This window comes from Montipora capricornis, chromosome 2 (assembly GCF_036669925.1).
Source record: "Montipora capricornis isolate CH-2021 chromosome 2, ASM3666992v2, whole genome shotgun sequence".
Lineage (NCBI taxonomy): Eukaryota > Metazoa > Cnidaria > Anthozoa > Scleractinia > Acroporidae > Montipora > Montipora capricornis.
Genome location: NC_090884.1, coordinates 7,576,193 through 7,581,559, shown reverse-complemented (window position 1 = coordinate 7,581,559; position 5,367 = coordinate 7,576,193). Strand labels below are relative to the sequence as shown.

Here is a 5,367-nt window from a genome sequence, read left to right as displayed (position 1 = left end):
TGCCAGATGACACAAGTTTGACAAACAATATCTTTGCAATTCTGGCCAAAGACCATCAGCTCCTCTCTTTCATGTCCTTTTTTCAAGGCAAAATACGGGTCGCTTTAATAACTCCTCATAGTCCGTGTCTTGAAAATTTTTCACTGTTTTCACCGCCCGCACACGGTGATCTTTGCTGTAAATTATCAGCACTCCTTAATATACGTTTGGCTCGACCAAACGACTACGACAAATTTATGAAATTGCCAGAAGGGATTTACGATGGACATGATTATCTTCAAGCGAGGTACCATAAATAGATGGCGATGAAGAATGTTCATGTAATGATTGCTTTCTCCGGAGACAAACTTGTCAGTCTGGTCTGTGGTTCTGTTATCGACAAAGGAAAGACGGAGACAATCCAGTAAACCAATCAAAACACGAAGTGATTACACGCAGCCGCCACAAAGTGCGGGAAAATGTGCACGCGCGAGCCACGATTGGTTTTGGTTTCACTTCTAATTGGTTGAAAAAGTGGGGCGAGAACTTTGAATCAATCACTGAGTGAAGTAATCATAAACCATAGCAATTCGCTAATTACATTTGACACTCAATTGAAAACCACTCTAATAGAGCCAAATTCCTAAAAGACTTTTTCGTTGTTGTTCTGTACACCAATATGGCCGCCATAATGTTAGATGCAAGCCAAGGATTATCCTGAATCTTCTTACAAAAAAGGTTCTTACAAAAGAAGATTGTATTTTATTGATAGTGACCTTGGCATACCAGGACAAAAAATACGCCAGTTCGAATTCTCGGAACAGAAGTTAAGCCTATGAATGTTCTATCACTAGGCTACAAATTACTACAGGAAAATCGGAGACAAACGAGCGAAACGCCAGTTTTGTATTACAATATCTTATATTAAATAATCGACTTTGAGCCCCAAAACACCCATAAGCTGTCTTAGAAAGAGAGAGTTGCAAAAGCGGCTCTTGGTGGTCGATCTTTTTATTCTTTGGCCTGAGTATCAAGTCTTCCAGATTGGTGAACGGAAGGAGAGATTGAGCCAACCGGAAGAAGCTTCTCTCCCGCTCCTTTTTTCTCCATTCACGCTTGGAAAGCATGATACCCAGGATACCGTTTCTAAGGTGCAGCTACAAAGTAGCTTCGGTCCTTTAAGTACATACCAATGACCAAAGCTCCAAGAATCGGTTCTTTTTCTTTTTCTTCTTCTTCTTCTTCTTCCTCTTCTTCTTCTTCTCCACTAACACAAGTGCCATTCGGGTAGCAAACTTGCGTGACTACACCTTTCACACTCCATTCACCTGTGCCTTTTGGATTCCAGTTCTCTCTCACGTTAAACTGGACAATGTAACCGAAGTCGTAATTCTGAGGATTATTGTTCACCTTTGAAACATCGGCAATAAACTTTCCACTGAAGTGAAGGTGTGGCCACAAGAGATAATTCACGTAATCATCGTTGGGAAAAACACCTGAAACCTAACCAATTGAATCAGCTGAAAAAATTAACTTCTATGAGGAAATCTCAACTTTGAATTTGGGGTACGGGGTAGGGGGTGTTGCTGCAACAGCTAACGGTTACAAATTTCGCGTTATCGCAGTTAATTATTCCCCATAACTATACTGATAACTGAAACATAAAAAATCGCGGAAACGATAAATGGCTTAGAAACTAAAGAAGATAATCTGTATTCTCTTTTTTAAAAAAGGGGAAAAAATTCGAAGAAAGGTGTGCACATATTTTTTTCAAAAGTATGTGCTGCGTTTTTTCACACTTCACTAAAACCAACCTCGTTCCAAGAATCTTTTCAGCTCCGTCCCTAAGCAAACGGATAGGTCCTGGGAATGAGGTTGTAGTAACGCTAAACAGGAGCCCATGAGTAGGAGCGAACAATTGCCCTACATTCCTGTCAGGGCGTTTTCACAGACCGATTTATTATTAGCTTGAATTTCCCGCAGATGAGAATCCAATCACGAGAAACTAACTTGACGGCATTGCGACATCGGACCGGAACGGCCTCTTCTTCGTTGGAAAAAGTAGTCTAAAAATAGCTTGGTCTGTTAAAAACGCCGAGATACAGGCTGAGAAATTCTGTACATGAGAAACACGGCCCGGCGCGAGTTCCATACCGGGATGACTTCTCGATTTCATATCGTGTTTGCATGAAGCCGTACACTTCAGGTTGATTAAATAAATGCCATTTTGGATTGACAAATTCACTCACGCGCTACCCGTTCCAGTCCACCCAGAGATCAGTGTCATACCGAAACGAGTGGATGCTCCTCGTTTTGCATGACACTGTTGCGAGATTTCGAACCGGAATGAAATTCTCGCTCTGGTACAGAACTCGCGCCGGTATGACAAGAGAAAACCTGGGTAAACTCGCTTTGGGACAAAAGTTGCCAAGGCACCAAGTAAACACCCCCTTAGTGTGGGAGTTCTTCGCTCCTCTGCGATCCTCATGGGCTTCTGCGCTAAGCTATTGATCAGAAACACTTAGTTGAAGCATAACGACTTATACGTATAAAAGCGACTTTTTTCGCTTGCCGCGGAGTATCTCTGGAATGAAAGAATGTATTCCAAAATAGAAAACACCATTCTTTACCATTTTGAAAGGTCTTTAAAATAAGCAAAAGCTGTTTTTTACTTCATAGGCTTCGTAATAGTAAAGATGATTTAATTAATTAATTATGAATTTAGCTAGTGTTTGTCACTGACTCATGATATATAGCTAATCGAGTCGGGTGGAAGCAAACAGAGACACAACAAGATTAACATTTGGAAGAGAGACCGAAAAACGAAAACTACAATTATTGTATTAAATTATGGTAATAAGAATTTAATTTAATTCAAGTAGAAGTATTCAGGTAACCAGTATCAACGCAACAGCAGAAAAAAAAAAAAAAAGAAATTAAATACAGCACTTAAAGGATGGATTTAGTTACAATAACAGAAGTTTATATATATTAAGGATGTTAAATCGGTTCCTTAAATCCAACAGATACTTTAAGTTAGGAACAATCGTTTTTTTTATTAGGGCGCTAAGGCCCGTTTGAAACGTGGCATTTTCCATGCGGCCGAATGTAATTCGGGCGCCGAAGTCGTTAACAGATATAAAACACGTGTCAGTGGACGAGATGAAAGAGTTTAAAGAAAGAGATGAAGCATTTGTGAGCGATTGGCTTACAAAATAGGTCTTCAAAAGGTTTTCATTGAAGACGGCAGGAGCCGACGACGATTGTTCTTTAATGACAGACAAATCCTTCAAATCCGACGATAGGGTAGGATATTTGATCACCATTTTGGCCCGACGAGGTGGGAATTTGAATGATGCAATATGCCCGGGGTTGAGGGGGTTCGATTTGATCAGCGCATTAGCCGAAACATCAGGGGCATGCAAAGATAATCTCCGGTGAAAGAGGTGTTCGGGAGAGTCATACTGTTCTCAGAATCATTCGGTTTTACGTTGCCAATTGAAGCATCTAAATATTTCCGCTTCATTAAAACAGGTCCTAACGTTTTCGGAAGGGATATTTTTGCAATTTTTCGGATCGATGAGCAAATGGTTCGGTTTGAGGTTGTTAGAAGGTAACGTTCAACTAGCAATTTCTGAGATGAAGATATCCGGTTCCCTAAAATTCTCGAACATTCGATATCCGAACAGATCAATTTCTTCTAGGTGATAGAAACATCTCTTTAGACAGCCTTAATACATTAAAAGGAGCCTCGAAATGTCTTTCAAAGGCTTTTGGCTTAATGCCCTTAATTTGTGCTGGTTGGGTACCCTTGAAATGTCTCATGTTAAGCAACAACCAAATATCACCAGTCAGCGACAAACACTAGCTTTGCTATTTCCGGGTGGGAATGTTTACAACTTTTGTAAAATATTGTTATAATGTTGTTATTGTCGTTGTTGTTTCGTGGCACAGTCCTCTCAGTCATCCAGTCACTCAGGCTACAAAGATACGACTGCATTTTATTACTTACGGTTTTCGACGCCATCTTGACGGGTAGGCAAAGCGGTCAGAAATTACAGTGTTTGTATGGGAATCCGATGGCAAATAACTTCTTCCAAAATTGAATTTTTCACAATTTCTGAATCGCAACGTTAAAATACTAGGTAGAAGATTGTATTCACCAAGTTTGAAGGATGTAGAGCAAAAATGTTTCAAGGAAACCTAAACATGTTTGTTATTGCATTGACATCAGTATCGGTTTCAAACACGTTTCATGCATGGGCCTCCTGTAAAGTAGCTTTAAGCAAAGTGAAGTGCCACGTAAAATAAAGTTCTGTATTCTGTATTCTGTATTCATGGATTCAAGTTATGAATTCGGTCAGTGTAAAACGCAGACTGCAGACCGGGGGTAAAATGCAGACTGATGTTATAATTTAACTGTTCAAAAAACCAAATTCCATTAGAAATGCTAACAGTTACGCCTAAATATTGGTTTAGGCCTTAAGCCTAAGGTTAGCATTTCTAAGGGGTTTGGGCTTTTTCCACAGTTACGTTATAACCTCAGTCTGCATTTTAGCCCTGGTCTGCAGTCTGCGTTTTACACTGACTAGTTATGAATTTTGGTTTTGCTTCGCGATGCTGTACGCTTGTAACCGTTGTTGCGGCAATGTTCTCCCAAATATTATGCTTTCTACCCATCGCCAATAATCATATTTCAACCACAATTCACGCAATCATGGCACTGTCTGATGCAAACACTTTTCATATGAAACATGATTCATTCGTGATCAGACTAATCATGTTTCGGCTCGGTGTGAACACAGTATAACTTCCTTATTAAGTATATCGCATACTTTAATGCTGTGTCTCAAGCCTGCATGCGGTGTTCGCCCTTTCGAGCTTTGATAATTATACTTGTTTAATGTTCCTTGAAAAACAAGCACCTATGACACTGTGTTCCAACAAATCGGCTTACCTTGCCCTGAAGCCGAAGTATCCTGGCTTCTCGAACCTATTGCATCTTCTGCAGAAGGCGACAATACCTTTTCACTTCGCTCACTCAGCCCGGGAGTGATATTAGTTGCTCTTGCAAGCAATAAAAAAATCAAAAGATAGAAACTCATTTGAGGCAAATTCTCAAAACAGATAACGGCTGCGAAGCAATACTGATAGTTCAAACGTTTGAAATCGCTTCGTTTCCACGATAATAAAGGAGACTTTAGTCTGATTGATGTTTTTGCTCGTACCCAGGTTTTTTCACGCGCGCGCGCGAAATAACAAACAAAATGGCGGCCAAAGATGCCTTGTTCGATTACTTGCTCTAGGGATTTTTATAGCAACAGCGACGTGTACGACTTTTTTTCTGTCGGAATAGCGGTAGTTCAGTGGTAGAAGCTGATTCCTTTC

The 5,367-nt window shown here is 40.2% G+C and overlaps 1 long non-coding RNA gene across 1 annotated transcript in view; it reads right to left on the bottom strand.

The window, feature by feature from the left end:
• Positions 1 to 5,149, bottom strand: part of LOC138038673 (uncharacterized) — a 7,272-nt gene extending 2,123 nt beyond the window's left edge. The window contains exons 1-3 of the long non-coding RNA XR_011130278.1: positions 4,937 to 5,149; positions 1,170 to 1,482; positions 1 to 369 (exon numbers count right to left, since the gene is read on the bottom strand). The exon at positions 1 to 369 is cut by the window's left edge and continues 2,123 nt beyond it. This is a non-coding gene — a long non-coding RNA (uncharacterized lncRNA). The remainder of the gene's footprint in view (positions 370 to 1,169; positions 1,483 to 4,936) is intronic.
• Between the last annotated feature and the right edge of the window lie 218 nt (positions 5,150 to 5,367).